The sequence below is a fragment of the Aethalodelphis obliquidens genome, unplaced genomic scaffold, assembly GCF_003676395.1.
Source record: "Aethalodelphis obliquidens isolate GAN/ISIS:26980383/991018 unplaced genomic scaffold, ASM367639v1 scaffold26, whole genome shotgun sequence".
Taxonomy (NCBI): Eukaryota; Metazoa; Chordata; class Mammalia; order Artiodactyla; family Delphinidae; genus Aethalodelphis; species Aethalodelphis obliquidens.
Genome location: NW_020837970.1, coordinates 19,565,263 through 19,582,549, shown reverse-complemented (window position 1 = coordinate 19,582,549; position 17,287 = coordinate 19,565,263).

Genomic DNA, 17,287 nt, shown 5'->3' with positions numbered 1-17,287 from the left:
TTATTTTTGTTCTCTTTAGTCCATGGTTCCCTTGGTGTTTGACAGTGACAGTCCTGACCTCCCTTGAAGCTGTGTGTCTGGTGGTGGGAATCCCCCTGTCCATGTACAGTGATGGGCTGGGTGTCAGTGAGGATCCCTGGGCTATGGGGTGCCCAGCACTGGTGACTGAAGGTAGACCAGACTGCTGTATGTGATGGTGTCTGCTAAATGATAATAACTATAATTGTGGCTGAGGTCACTACTGCAGTGTAAGAGCCACTGACCACCTGATTGATTGGGTGACCACCCTGATTGATTAATAATTGTGCCATACTGCTCATTAAATATTTTAAAAATTTATTTGTTTTACTTTTGGCTGCACTGGGTCTTCGTTGGTGCTCGCGGGCTTTCTCTAGTTGTGGTGAGTGGGGGTTACTTTTCATTGCAGTGTGTGGGCTTCTCATTGCAGTGGCTTCTCTTGTTGTGGAGCACGGGTTCTAGGTGCACGGGCTTCAGTAGTTGTGGCGCACGGGCTTAGTTGCTCCGCGGCATGTTGGATTTTCCCGGACCAGGGCTCAAACCCGTGTCCCCTGCATTGGCAGGCAGATTCTTAACCACTGTGCCACAAGGGAAGCCCTCATTAAATATTTTGAATATCACCCCTAATTGTATTATTAAATTAAGGCTGATTTCAGAATGCTGGCCTCACTCTATACATTACTATGAAGTCTAGTGAAAGGAGTTTGCTACTTTTTGTTGCATTTAGAACACTATTATCATAAATATCAAAGAGCATTTTTACATTTATGGTTTCTAAATTCCCAAAGAAATACTAGTTCATTGTAAGTAAAAATTTGGAATACACTTAAATACATTTATCTGTTAGCTGCCTAGCCAGGACTCTAGCAATACCCAAGATCTTTTTCAGATATCTACCCCTCCCCATGGTAGCCCATCTGCTTTAGGTGGGCCTTGCTTGTCCCGAGATAATCAGGATAATGATTCACAAATGGAGACGTGACACAATATGACCAAGGAGACTCAAGTGTCAGTGGTCTGGGCCATATGAGAAAAAGTTCTCCTCTTCTTTTGAAAGAGCTGCCAGGAGAGAGGTCCTCTCCCTGGGACATCATGGTAAGTATCAGCAAAGCTTAGAATTTCTGTAGCCACTTTGGCACCATGAAGGGAGCCAGCCTTGGGGTAAAGCTGGAGCCTTGGAAGGCAGAACAGAAAGAGGGAAGGAAACCAGTCTCTGAAGGGGAGCAGCATCGCTGAATCTTTGAACCAAATCGGCCCTGAAGCTCTCCTCACCTCTGTCCTTTTCAGTTATGTGAGCCCGTGAATCCCCTGTATTTTTCAATCCAGTTCGATTTGGGTTTTCTCTCTCTTGCAACTCAAAGCATAGTTGTTGGTTAACTACCATAGAAATCTAAAAGGAAAAAAAAAAAAAGCAAGCTCAAAGCAGCCTACTATCAAATCAAGACACGTTGTGAAGGCCGTTGGGCCTGCATGGCAATATTTAAAGTGACCCTCATTTCCTTCAGCTAGAGAACAGATTGTGCTAAAAAATCAGGCCGAGATTTGATTGTGAAGGAAAATGAATTCATAGCCCTAACAAATCTATGCTAAACTCAGGGCCCTGGTAAGATGAGATCAGGACCCTGACACATGGGATAGGGATATTTGGGTAGATGCCTTTGAGAATCCGGAATCCACTGGGCCAGCAGAGGTGCCCCCCACCAACTTCTAGGAGAGCAGCCTTCCATTGCCACCCCTAGATTGATAACTAGGGTCAGGTTTCAGCATGGCTCAGGGGGAAAATATTGTCCTTCCTATGGAATAAAAGAGATTATTCCCCAAAAGAGCCGCAGAACATAGCAAATATGTGAAAAAACATATATGGGGATGGACCTCAAGATTACTGGACAAAAAGATTTGAATATAAGGCTGGTGTGGAAGATTTCATGATATGGAGACACTTCCATTACTTTGTCTTTAATATCATGGCAAGGGTGCCTGGAGCTGGCACTAAGAAGCTGTTGGAATGGCTCCTTGAAGATTGGAACCAATGATGGTCTATAGGAAATAAGGTGGAGGTGCCTTAGCAGAGTGCTAAGGAGGAGGTCAAAACCCTCAAAGAGGTAAGTATTAGAATGGGCTTATTATGTAATACCAGAGAGCACTCCAGTTGACTGTGTTCCCTGGGAAGGCCCGGAAGACACTTTCATTAAGGCAATGAGGAATATCCTAGTGAGGGGGCTCAGTGTGGTCTGCCTTCTGTAGGCCAGGGTTGATGGTACGAGATGCTGCTGCAGATCTGGCAGCCCTAGCATCAACGAGATGATAGAATTCTGGAATAGAGAGGTCAGGAGGCAGCACATAACTTCAGAGACAATGTGGGTGTAATTACCATAATGGACATCAACACTTTTTATTTTGTGTTTGTTTTTTTAATAGTCACCCTAGTGGGTGGGAAATGGTATCTCATTGTGGTTTTAATTTGAATTTCCCTGATGGCTAATGAAAGACCCAGTTTCTTGCTTGTAAGCTTGACCATACATTAAAACATATATAATGGTTGTTATATTTTATGTCTAAGTCTTTGTAGTGGACATTCCCAGAATACTTTTCCCACCACAACACAGAGTCTTTCTCTGCAGTCAAGGATTATTCGGCTTAAGGAAAAAAAAAGATTAGAGTTAAGCATAGAGATGCACGGCTAGAGGGAGCAGTATGTTTTAGATTAGCCAGAATTTGTATTAGGAGAGGATTTCACATAAAAGTTTTTGACATATGGAGTAACTGGCATAGAAAAGAGATGGCTATTGGCAAGGCAAGAGTTTGTTGAGGAGATGGCCTCTCCAATTACAACAGAATGCTCATTATGGGAGCACATATTTGGAGAGACATGGAAACTGCTCAAACCTAGCTTCTCCTATGTCCAGAACCTTCTCAAGCTCTAGATCCTAAAACCGTATTTTGAAATTTGGGATTTAAACTGAATCCAAGCAACCATCCAGATTACCCACTGGGTTGTCAGTATGACAACACAGCTGTAAATCATTCATTCATTGATTCACTCACTCATTCAAGAACTAGTTTTCGAGCACCAAGGACCAGCATTGAGAACAGTGGCAGACACAGGATATATGGGACTCAACAAAACAGAGCAGGTCCCTGCTCTCCTGAGTCTTATGTTATAGCAACACCGAATACACAGCACTAGATGGCCTCTGAGCGTTCCTGGACCTGCCCCTCTCCCTCTTGCACAGAGTTTCTACCCTCACACAGGACAGTCACTTCTTTAAAGCTCCCATGGCATGCTCTAAGAATGCAGTTAGAATGATCCAGATAGAGACTATCAAGTGTGCCCTTTCACAAAGAGACAATCTCGATTTAATTAGAGCAAAGATGCCATTAACCCATTATTCAATCAACTGAAAGTCCCTCTAACCTAAAAATTTGGAAATGCAAATGAAGGCAGACACAGTTGGAGAGATTTTTAATATCTAAGTGTCCAAGGGCCAGATAACAGCTCACTCCACATGCACAGTTCATAGTCTCCAAGACTTTTCCCAGTAATTACTATAAAAAGCTTTGAGATACCTTGAGCATAATCACACTTCCAGGAAAACAAATTAGACAGCACATTAATTACACTGGTTGCTGAAAATATCGGGGGGGGGCAGGGGGACCAAATGAAGAAGGATTGGGGCCTTTGGGATAGCCAGGATGGAATAGTGTACTTCAACTTGAAAAAATGCAAACCAGGACATCTGGGAGAACCGTCATCTGGAACCCAGATGGTCACAGGGAAGAACACTGCTGACAGAGAGCCCGATGATTAAAGGGGGATTCGGCAAAGCCACCGAGTGCAGATCTCTGGGCTGGGCCCCATAGAGGAAGCATGACCTTACCGTGCAGAAGCCCTGGCCGTGATGAGCCATGAGCTTTACCATGAGTCAGGTAAAGCTCTCCTGAATGCGATATCAGAAGGGGCAGAGAGACACACTGACTGAATTGATACACTCCAACCTGAATGATTCTCTGAGGGCAAACCCATCGTTGTCCCCCAAATTGGCTGGAGTTTACCCACATCACTGCCATTGTCCATGCTGTAATATCTTCCATTCTTTTTCCATTTATCAATTTCTGTTTATCCTTCAAGACTCAGTTCCAATGTGATTTCTTGGACCAGATAGCCCACAATTGCTCTCTCCCTTCCCCAAGCATTGGTGGCTTACAGAGTCCATATACTGATCATGGACTGCCTTGGGTAAGGAATGGGACCTTTATTCAGCTCCACCCATCCCCATCTCACTCCCAGCTCCTTCTCACTCAACAGCCCTCCTAGGCTGGCCATTCAATTAATGACCACCCAACCCTCATTTAACAAATGACCAGTCAGTATTGCTTGAGCTCTTTCTTTGTGCCAGCCCCTGTGCACAGGGGCTGAGAATATAGTGCCTAGCGGACAAGACTTACATGGTTCTTGCCCTCTCAGAGCTTATACTCTATGTCTCTTAGGTCATTCTCTTCTTGACTGAGAGGAAATAGAATGTACAATCACAAGAGCTGGTCACACCAGCCAGGACTTTTAGGTCCGAAAGGGCCATTCAGGTAATGTGGAGCAGAGCAGGGAAATAAGAGGAGATCAATCTTAAAGAAATCAGGGTCAAGTCTCCAGTCTCAGTTCCTAATACTCCCTGGACCATCAGCATGGGGCTGGAACCCTAGGAGAAGGAGAAGGCTTTTTTTACCTGCCCTAGTGATGACCGAGGTCACCCGGAAATGGTCTTCTCTCAGCTGTGCTGCTAATCCTTTCTGATTCGAACTATCGATGCGTGGGCTAAGACAAATGTAAAGTAGATTGAGAAGAGTCTTTACACTGGAAGTAGGAGGTCTGGATTCTATTCCTGGTGCTGATGATTGAGCCTTGGATGAGTCATTTAAAGCTCTCAGACTCAGTTGCCTCATCTGAAAATGGGGATGGGCCTAAATCAGAAGGTCTCTTAAAGTCCTTTCCGAGTACAATTCTGAAATATAATACCCAGGGAAGTACATAAAACATGAATGTAGATTTTAATCATTGTCATGTAGTGAACACCAGATAATCAACAGGTCAAGAAAGAATATTTCTAGCACCATTGATGCACCTCTATGTGTCCCTTTCTAATCACAACCCCCTTTCTCCCCAAGAGGTGTATGCTATCCTGACATGTACAGTAATCACATCCTACCAAAGTATGCAAGCCTAGATGAGGTAGTTTAGTTTTGCTGGGTTTTACACATCATATGGATGGAATCATGTAGTGTTTATTCCTTTGTTTCTGGGTTCTTTTGGTCAAAATTGTGTTTGTGAGACTCATCTGTTGTTGAATATAGCTGGGTTCATTTTTGTTGCTGTATAATATTCCATTGTGTGTATATACCACAGTTTATCCATTCTACTGTTGATGAACATGGGGGTTTCCAGTTTGATGCTTTTGCTGGCAATGCTGCTATGAACTTTCTTGCCCATGTACGTTCTTATTTGGGAACTTCTGAGTCACAGAGTTAGCAAATCTTTGACTTTATTTGAAAATGCCAGTTTTCCAAAGTGGTTGTACCACATTACACTCTCATTAACAGTGTAAGAAAGTTCCCCTTGCCCTACACCCTAGCCAATGCCTAGTGCTGCCAAACTTTAGAATTTTATTTAACCCATCTGATGGATGTGTAATAGAATCTCATTGTGGTTTTAATTTGCATTTCCTTGATGATTAATAAGATTGAATCCCTTTCCTTAAGTATATTCACCATTTCGACCTCCTGTTTTTTACAATGCATCTGTTCGAGTACTTTTTACCATTTTTAAAATTATGTTGTCTTTTTCTTACTGATTTGTAGGTGTTCTTTATGTAATGTCAGTGTGGAAACTATCTCCCTCCACTCTGTGTCTTGTTTACTCACTCTCTTAATAGTGTTTTTTGTTTGTTTGTTTGTTTGTTTTGTGATACGCGGGCCTCTCACTGTTGTGGCCTCTCCCGTTGCGGAGCACAGGCTCTGGACGCACAGGCTCAGCGGCCATGGCTCACGGGCCCAGCCGCTCCGCGGCATGTGGGATCTTCCCGGACCGGGTCGCGAACCCGTGTCCCCTGCATCAGCAGGTGGACTCTCAAACACTGCGCCACCAGGGAAGCCCTTAATAGTGTTTTTGATAAACAAAAGTTTTTAATGTTGAATAATTTTCTCTTTTATGGGTGGTACCTTTTGTGTGTATTATGAAAATTTTTCTTACCCTAAGGTCATGAAGATATTCTCCCATATTATCTTTTAGAGACTTTATTATTCTACCTTTAATTTTTAGGACTCCAATCTACCCAGAATGTTCCAATCCATCCAAAAAACTTTATTTTTGTAGATGGTGTGGTAATAGGGTCAGATTTTTTTCCACATGGATACCCATTTATATGATCACCTCCCATTTCTCATATCTTTTCCCCAATAATCTGCAATATTATTTTTCTCATATGTTAAGTGTCTATCTATGCACAAGCTATTCCTGAGTTCTCTATTCTACTCCATTGGCTCAATTTTCTATCTTTGCACAAGACCACACTGTCTTAATTGCCATAACTTCATAATAAATCTTGATATCTGCTAGAACAAATTCCCTTATCTTGTTCTTTCATAAGAATGTCTTGGATAATCTTCACTTTCTACACTTCCACATAAATTTTAGAATCATCGTGTCATGTTGTATAAAAGCATCTTGTGATTTTAACTGGGATCGCACTGAATCTAGTGATCAATTTAGGGAGAATTTATATGTTTACAATATGGGCTTCCAGTCCATGAACATGGCATATATCTCTATTTATTTAGGCCTTCCTTAAATCTCTCAAAAATTTATAGTTACCTTCACTGAGGTCTTGTGCTGGAGCATCCACAACAGCTGCTGACCTCAGAACTACCCCAGTGCTCCTCTCTGGCACCATCATTCACCCCAGGTCTCTCTTTCCACTCAAGCCCAAGCCAATTCAACAGGGATAAAGACTCTTCCTCCACCTCTACCTTCCCAAGCCATCTACCTCTTCACCATTTCTCTTTTAAGCTATCCCACATGCTGTAACCAACCTCTACACCAACTCAACAATGAGCAACATTCTCTGTTAGCCCTGATGCTCCTTGCTGGTGCCACACAAAGTTGCTGGCGAGTGGCCTTGATACGTTGGCCGTATACATCCCCACAGTAATGCTGCAGCATCAGAAAGGTCAATTTCTCAAGAGATACTCAGCGGCCTCAAGAATTCTACAAGTCTACATTTCCTGTCCAAGGTCTGGGGATGCCTACAAGAAGCACTGAAGCCAAGGAGGCTGGCATAGACACTGATGGAAGGTACTCCTTCACCTCTCTCTGTGCAATGCACAAATTCTCTACAGGACAGATTGACATATTGTATGTGGTCCACATTCCCTTAGTTAACTCAGGCTCATCATGTGACTTCTTTTAGCTTTAGTTTCCTCATCTGTAAAATTGGGATAACACCTGCCCTGGCAAATACCGTAGATCAGCTGGTTCAGCATTCATTTCAGCCACATTATCTCCTGCCTCACTGTACCACAGAGGCTGGTAAGTGAAATACTTAAATTTTAGTTTCTTTTTCAGATAGAGGTGGCCATGACATGACACAGCTCTAGCTGATGAGATGCAGGCAGAAGGCCCCAGGGAGGCCTTCCCTTCTAGAATAAAAGGCAATGCCTGATAAGGAGGAGGCTGTTGATTATACCCTTTACTTTTTATCTCCCTCAATCCCCTTTTTTCTGCCTGGAACATGGGATGTCTAGAGGTGCAGCATCCATTCTATTTTACTCAAGGAAGAAAAACACACTAATGGTGGTAAAACATGTGGAGAGAAGAAAACTAGTTCTTCATAATGACCTTGACCAGCCATACAGTCCTGAATTTTCTAACCTGAACTTATTCATACAGGAAAAAAATAAACTCCTTACTTGTCTAAGTGGAAGGGTTTTCTAATGCTCATGGCCAAAAGCATTCTTAATACACTTATATCACAGGGTTGTGATGAGAAACAAAGGCAGTGTATGGAAAGCCCCAACAGTACCTTCTGCAACTATTAACACAGACCCCTGCGTGTGAGCCTGTTGCTGTTTTAACAGACTAGAAACTTCCCGAAGACAAGGCCCAAGAAAAGGCACTGGGCACACAGTGGACGTAAATACAGACTGAACTGAACTGAACTGAAATGAACTCTCTCTTGGGCAAAATGTTACTTACAGATATACCTGTTTTGGGCTTTGCTTTATTGCGTTTTTTACAAATTGAAGGTTTGTGGCAACCCTGCATCAAAATAAGTCTATTGGGACCATTTTTCCAAGAGCATTTGCTCATTTCATGTCTCTGTGTCACAGTTTTGTAATTCTCGCAATATTTTAGACAATTTTTTTTTTTTGGGTATTCGGGCCTCTCACTGTTGTGGGGTCTCCCATTGCAGTGCACAGGCTCCGGACGTGCAGGCTCAGCGGCCATGGCTCACGGGCCCAGCCGCTCCGTCTCGCAATATTTTAAACTTTTTCATTATTATTATATTTGTGATGTGATCAGTGATCTTTGATGTTATTGTGCAAAAAGATTGCTACTTGCTGAAGGCTCAAGTGATGGTTAGCATTTTTAGCAATAAAGTATGTTTCATTAAGGTATGTACATTGTTTTTTTAAACACAATGCTATTGCACACTTAGTAGACTACAGTATAGTGTCAACATAACTTTTATGTGCACTGGGGAACCAAAAATTCGTGTGACTCCCTTTATTGCGATATTTGCTTTATTGCAGTGGTCTGGAACCAAACCCACAGAATCTCTGAGGTCTGCCTGTACTTAGGGGATCTAGCAGAGGGTGGATGCATCAAGCAGTTCAGTGCAACAAACATAAATCATTCTAAGTATTTTGTGCAGAAGGAGATTTAACACAAGGAATTAGGTATGTTTTGGGAAGAGATTTGTGGTGTAGGAGTCAGGGTTCTGCCACCAGGCTGCTGAATAAATGAACACACCCCTGAAGCTATCAGGAATGCACTACTGCTGCCAATTCTACAGACACCACTGGACCACAAAGCTGGGCACTGGACAGTGGAAGCCTGAGTCTAGCTGCTGCCATAGCCTTTAAACCCTATCAACCTTGCTTACCACCGGCAGCAGTAAGATGGCCTCCCCCTCACTTCTTATTTCCAAGTATAATTTGAGAGCATTTATTGGCGACAGCTACTTTGAATCCAGGAGCTTAGCTGCAAAGGAGTCTAAGAAACGTAGCTTTTATCTTTTTCATCAATCTAACTAGAAGGTAGAATGGAAGTTGAGAGGCCAATCTTCCCCAGCAGGGACATGGCGAGGAGAGGAGAGGAGAGGGGTAATAGGAGGGGAGGGAGGGAAAGCTGCGATCTGTGCTTTTCCTGCAGTTCTGTTGGAGGCACCAAGGAAAGGGGACCAACCATGGTATTTTCTAATCACTGATGGTTTTGCAAGAATAACTTCTGACAGGCCAGCTGACAGCTCCTGGGAAAGGAGTAAAGCAGACCACATGCTCATATGTGTCTCATTCTCTTAGTGAAACAGAAACAAATAAGCATGAGCTGGGGGAAGCCATACCGAGGAGAGCAGCCTCTGTGAATTGACATGCTCCTGTCACTTTTCTTTTGTCTGGCTCCACTGCCCTTTAGAGGGTTTGCAAAGGGAAGCCAGGGGAGGGGAGAGAGGCTGGAGCTGCCCTTTTACTATGCTCTCTCATCCTGGGCTTGGTCAGGGAGATACTGCCTGTCTGAGACTTCTCTGGAAATTCTGTGAGGGCCTCTACTCACCTAGCATCTCTCCAACCAGCGCCCAGAGTTGCCATTATGGCTTCTGCAACACTGTGCCAGGCCCTGTGCTGACTGCTTTGTGTATGGGTTTCATTCAATTGTCAACAAACATTCATTTAACAAACATGGGAAAGGTAGAATGCCTTTCGTATAGTAGGCTCTGGTCTAGATGAACAAAGGAAACAAGAATATCTGCCCTTATGATAGATGGAAATGAGAGTCAGTCATGATATAAATGAGAGTCCTCAGATGCGGGAATTTTCCCATTTCTTTATTTTCACAGGCCAGAATAAATCAGTCTCTGAAGCACCTCAACCCTTTAACATATAAAGAACTGCTCACCATGTCTACCCCAGTGCTTTGGTTCCTTTTCCCTCACTATTGGGCTGTACTTGGATCCGAAGGGTTATCTGGAGTCCGCTCCTCAGCCCCATGAGGTTAACGCGGTTCTTCCTGCATCTTTTCCTGTCCCCCGTCTCCTGCACTGCTATTCCTTTTTTTATTATTATTAGTTATTTTTATTTATTGTTGGCTGTGTTAGGTCTTCGTTGCTGTGCGGTCTTTCTCTAGTTGTGGCGAGCGGGGGCTACCCTTCGTTGCGGTGCGCAGGCTTCTCATTGCGGTGGCCTCTCTTGTTGCAGAGCACACGGACTTCAGTAGTTGTGGCTCTTGGGCTCTAGAGCGCAGGCCCAGTAGTCGTGGCGCATGGGCTTAGCTGCTCCGCGGCATGTGGGATCTTCCCGGGCCAGGGCTCAAACCCGTGTCCCCTGTATTGGCAGGCGGATTCTTAACCACTGAGCCATCAGGGAAGTCCCTGCACTGCTATTCTTTTTTTTTTTTTGCAGTACGCGGGCCTCTCACTGTTGTGGCCTCTCCCGTTGCGGAGCACAGGCTCCAGACGCAGGCTCAGCGACCATGGCTCATGGGCCCAGCCGCTCTGTGGCATGTGGGATCTTCCCAGACTGGGGCACGAACCCGTGTCCCCTGCATCGGCAGGCGGACTCTCAACCACTGCGCCACCAGGGAAGCCCTGCACTGCTATTCTTGATGGAGTATTGACTCACCCATTATAGCCATCTACCTACTGACCACCTCTCTTGTGCCATTCCAGCCTTCCTCCAAATCAGTTTGACCTACTGTCTCGAAGGTACATGCCACCCATGACACAGTGGGGCCTTCACTTGCAGAAGGACCCCTGGATGTGGGTCTTCTGCTTGTGTGAGCGTTCCTCAGAGAAATTCTCCCATTTTCTGAGTGAGAGGAAAAATAGCTTGTCAGAGAGGCAGCTGTAAATCCTGAGGACACTGTCCCAGTGGGGCCTGATCTATATCATCATGAATTCTAACTGCAGCTGGATAAAGAGGAAATGCACCCTGTTCTAATAGTGGTGGTCACCATCCTCCTGCATCCTCTCTAGATGAATCTAGCCTGCATACAAGCCCATGCTGAAACTCAGAACCATCAACACATTAAAGGAGAAAATTCATATGACTTTCTTAAGAGATGCAGAGAAAGCAGTTGATTCAATACCCATTCACGATTAAAAACAAAAAAGCTCTTAGTGCAATAAGACTAGGAGGGAGCATCCTCAACCTGATAAAGGATACTAATCAAAAAGTTACAGCAAATGTGTTAGAAGCATTCCTTTGAGAGTTAGGAATAAGACAAGAATGGCCACCAATACGACTTCTTTTCAATAAGGTACTGTGAGCTCCTAGCCAGTGCAGAAGAAAAAAAAAAGATCTTGGAAAGAAAAAAACATACCTCTAATAAAGCATAAGGCAATTAGTACAGAGCTGTCAAAATGTATTAAAAATAAAGAAGCAAAACCATCATAATTTACCGAGAAATTTGCGTTAGAAAATTATTTGCATAGAAAAATCCAAGACAATCCACAGTAAAATTATTAGAACTAAGAATAGAAGATGAAAATGCTCAAATATCAATTTCAGTCATATACAGTAGCATTAATACTTATAAAATATAATTTAAAAATACAAGTAAAACAGCAAAACAAAAACAAAACTAATAATTAAGAATAAACCTAACCAAAACATTCAGGGCATTTAATGGAGAAAATCACAAAACATTATTGAAAGATTTTAAAACAGACCTGTGTGTGTGTGTGTGTGTGTGTGTGTGTGTGTGTGTATGTTATATGTTTTATATATGTGTTTATATATATATATAATATTTATATTTGACTAAACCCAAAATTGTAAAGATGGCAGTTATCTCCAAATAAATATCTACAATCAATATATTTTCAGGCAAAATCTCAATAAGGTTTTTAGTGAAACAAAACAATTTGATCCTAACATTTACCTGGAATAGTGAAGGATAAAACACGGCCAAGAAAGATTTGAAGGAGAGACTCCCCTGACCAGATATCAAGATTTAGTCTAAAGCAATGGTAGCTAAGAGAGTGTGTTATTGGAATAAACATTGACAAATTGAAAACCCTACATAATAGAGAGCCCACCAACATGCCTGTGCCTATATGGATGTTTCATGTATTATATGATAGAGTAGAATTTTGAATCAGAAGTAAGTGGTGCTGAAAACATTGGTTATACTCATGTAAAAAATTAGAACTGTAGCTCATACCATACACAAAAATAAATTCCAGATGGATTAAATGATCTAATTGTGAAAGGTAAAACCGTAGAACTTTCAGAGGAAAATATAAAAGAATATCTATATGACCTTGGAGTAGAAAAGGATGTCTTAAGTTAGGGAAGAAAGGCATCAACAACAATAAAAATCAGATAAATTCAACTACATTAAGAATAAAAACTTTTGCACAAAAAAGATAACTACTGAGAAATCAAGTTTTTGACTGCGGGAAGAGCTATGCAATACATAAAACCAGCAAAGGGTCAGTATATAGAATATACAAAGAACTTCTACAAATCAATGAGAAAAGGACCAACAATGCAAAGGTGAAAAGGAAGCTTCAGTGGCCAATACAAGGGAAAAGATGCACGGCCTCACAAATAATCAGTGAAATGCAAAATTAAAACAATATGGCGTATCAGTTCATACTCAACAGATGGGTAAAAATTAAGAAGTCTTATGTATACAGCAGAAACTAACACAACATTGTAAAGAAATTATACTCTAATAATGATGTATTAAAAAAAGAAGTCTGATGCAACACAGACTCTTATACAACTGCTTTGGAGAGGAGCTACTAAATATAAGATGTGTACACCCTAGAAATCAACAATTATTTTATTACCAGCTATATAGAAATCCAGCTATATACATGTGCATGAGAAAACATAAAAAATTTTCATTTTAGCATAGTTTGTGTTAGAGAAATGTTGGAATCGACATAAATGTCCATCAACAGAAGAATAAATGAATAAGTGTGATATAATCAGGATCAACATAGATAAATCCTGCAAAAATGTGAGTGAAAGAAAGCAAATTGCCAAAGGATACTTAGGTGTGATACCATTTATATAAAGTTAAAAAATATGCAATCCACAGGGAGATCAGCTCAGTGCTTTGTGACCGCCTAGAGAGGTGGGAGAGGGAGGGTGGGAAGGAGGCGCAAGAGGGAGGGGATATGGGGATATACACATACAGCTGATTCACTTTGTTATACAGCAGAAACTAACACAACATTGTAAAGCAATTATGCTCCAACAAAGATGTTAAAAAATAAAATGAAATAAAATAAAAATATGCAATCCAGTACTAATTATCATTTACAGATAACGTACCTCTGTAGTTTAGATATTAAAACGTTCATGGGAATGATGAACACCAAATTGAAGCTAGTGGTTACCTCTGAGGAGAAAGGGAATTGCAGACCATTCATGAAGGCTTCAGCTGTATCCATAATATTTTATTTCAGTTTATTAAAAAGGTCTGAAACAAAGATGGCAAAATGTTAATATTTGCCAAGCTGAGTGGTAGGTACATGGATGTTTGTTCAACTATTTTATATACTTTTTTTGGTTCCTGAACTTATCTCCTAATTTTTAAAATTATATGGAAAAGAGCTACCATGCAAGTCAAGCTATAAATTCTCAGTAACTCTTCTGTCATCTGTCATCCCAGTCACGCTTGATCGTCTAATCCCCAGTCTTCCTGGTGTAACCTGACCTTAAATAGAACCGTCTTTGTGGAAGGGAGGGTTGGAACAGTCCACATTAAAGTAGCCATACCATGTGTTGCATGCACAGTTGGAATCCTGGAAAGGATTAATTAGTCCTTTATTTCAGGTTCAAGTGCTATTATCCAAATTTTATGGAGCTGGTTAGGAAAGTTACTTGCGTCTGGGGCCCTTCATGGGTGTTCTTGCTGCCTTCCTCCTGCACTCTCCGGGAGAAGCATGTGGCCACCCTCCCAGGAGGCAGGCATGTCTCTGCCTCGCCCCCATCTTCCTATCCTTTTTCATTTCATTTTATTATTTTTAACTTTGTATTAGGAAAGATTTCAAACATATAAAAAGTAGAGTGACTGGTGAAATGAACCCTCATATCATCACCCAGCTTCAACAACTATTAATACTTTGCCAATCTTATTTCATCTATCTCCATGATTTTTTTTTTGCTGCAGTGTTACAAAGCAAATCCTAGACATCATTTCATCCATAAATACTTGTGTTAGCAGATGATTTTTTAAAATTATCATAATACCCTTACCACACCTAACCAAATTAATAATAATACCTCAATCTTCTAATATAATAATATAGTATTACTTTCAGATCTGAACAAGTCCCTGTTCTTTAGAGGTTCCCACATATTTCAAACACACAGAACATAAATTTACTAAGGATCACAAGGGCGCCTCTACCACTCTGGATACAGCACTGAGGTCTGGCACAAGTGGCCCAGAGCCCTAACATCCACTCTTGTAACTAACCAATTCAGGCCCCAGAGAATGGCTTATCCACACTTCTTGCCCCAGGGCCTCTAGGTTAAAGGTCTGCATTCAAACACTCAGTAGGCGTCTGAACTATGCTGCTTTTAAGGGTGGAGATGTGTCCACTGCCTGCAGGATTTTAGCAGCAGAAGCACTTAAGTAGAGAAAAGACAAATTAACTTGTCAAATCCTTCCTCTTAGAGAGCATGAATGCAGTAGATTTTGTGTAATGAAGTATCCTTCCTAGTAGTGCCAAGAGACCATTTTCTTGCTTCTCTTCATATTCTAGTTCACGGTTCTGGAGTCACTCATGAATTACAGTATTTGCAATAGTTGTATATGATGACCGAGGAATACTTTGCAAAATTAAAGAATTCATGTTACTCTTAAATTTGTATGTTAGATCTAGATATGATATCCCTGAAGTATAATGCTGATTCTTAACTCTGGCAAGTAGAAAGACAATGCATGCTAAAATTGTTATAATTATTATTATTTTTTTGCTGTGCCACAAGGCTTGCGGGATCTTAATTCCCCCACCAGGGATCGAAGCCGGGCCCCGGCATTGAGAGCACCAAGTCCTAACCACTGGACAACCAGGGAATTCCCATGAATATATATTTTTTAATTTTATTGAAGTATAGTTGATTTACAATGTTGCGTTTAATTTCTGCTGTATAAAATTCTGAATATTTTTAATAAAAATACTTGATATAATAAAAAATTTAAAATAAAATTTCAGCTTTAGCTAAATAATTTGGATTTAAACTCCTGATATATGATTTGTATTTTTTCCTTTTAGTTCAGTAGATAATTTAGAATATTTCAGACCAAGGGTTGCAGATATTTTCTGTAAAAATCCAGATACTAAATAGGCTACCTATAGCATACAGTCTCTGTCCCATATTCTTTGTTTTTGTTTGTTTGTTTACTTGCTTTTACAACCCTTTAAAAATGTAAAAGCCAACCACAATGAGATACCACTTCATAGCCACTAGGATAGCTAAAACAATACATACAGACAATAATAAGTGTCGACAAGGATGTGGAGAAATTGGAATCATCACACATCGCTGGTGGGAATATAAAATGCACAACCTCTTTGGAAAACAATTTGGTAGTTCCTCAAAAAGTGAAACATGACCCAGCAATTCTACTCCTTGATGTAGGCCTAAGAAAATTGAAAACATATGTTCACACAAAAACTTGTGCATGAATATTCACAACAGTATCATGATAGCCAGAAAGTGGAAACAATCCAAATGTTCATCTACTGATGAATGGATAAACAAAATGTGGTATGCCATGGTATGATAAAAAATACATTTGGTCTTTGTCCCCCGTTCCTGGCACAGAGCTCCTAAAACTCTTGGAATATCCTGAGTGATAGGAATGTCTTCTGTTGTTCTTTAGCGCCCTTTTAGACCACACCTGATTTTATGCTAATGACATGACTCAAGGTGGGGGTCTCTAGATGGCTTCAGGATGGGAGCTGGTCACCCAAAAGACCAAACACATGATTAGAGGGTGAAAACTTTCAGCCCCATCCCCTGACCTCCAGGGAGGGTGTGAAAACTCTTGAACAAGGAGATTCAGAGAGCTTCTGGTTTGGTGAATACATTGACGTACTGGGAAGATGGCGCCCCCTAGAGAGGGCATGAAAGCGCCATGCCTCACTCCGGACCCCCTATACCTTGCCCTATGCATCTTTTCCAATTGGCTGTTCATTTGTATCCTTTATAATAAGCCAGTCGTTATAAGTAAAGCATTTTCCTGACTTCCATGAGTTGTTCTGGTGAATTACTGAAACTGAGCGGTATCAGCTCCTGAATTTGTAGTCAGACAGGGAGAAGTGTTAGTACCCTGGGCGCTCTGTTTGTGGCTGGCATCTGAAATGGGGGCAGGCTTCTGGGACTGAGTCCTTAAATTCTGAGGTCTGTGCTAACTCAGATAGTTAGTGTCAGAATTGAACTGAACTGTTGACATGCAGTTAGTATCTGAGAATTGTTTGTGGTTGGTGTGGGAAAATGACATGTACTTGGTGTCAGAGAAAAACTCCACACATCTGGTATCAGAAGTGATATCAGAAAACACCACATCTATAGCCATACAATAGAATATTATTCATACACACTACATATATAGCACATGCTACAGCATGGATTAACCTTAAAAACATTATGCTAAGTAAGAGAATTCAGGTAGAACAGCTCACATATTGTGCAATTCCATTTATATGAAATGTCAAGAATAAGTAAATTCATAGAGACAGAAAGTAGATTACTGGTTGTCAGGGATTGTGGGGATGGGCGATGGGAAGTGACTGCTAAAGGGTACAGATTTCTTCTGGGGATAATGAAATGGTCTGGAATTAAATAGTGGTAATGGTTGTATAATTCTGTTAATATAATGAAAACCACTGAATTGTACACTCTAAGAAGGTGAACTTTATGGTATGTGAATATCTCAACAGAGCTGTTATTTAAAAATGTAAAAACCATTTTTAGCTCAACAGCCATACAAAAACAGGCCAAGAGCTGAATTTGACCTGCAGACTGGAGTCTGCTG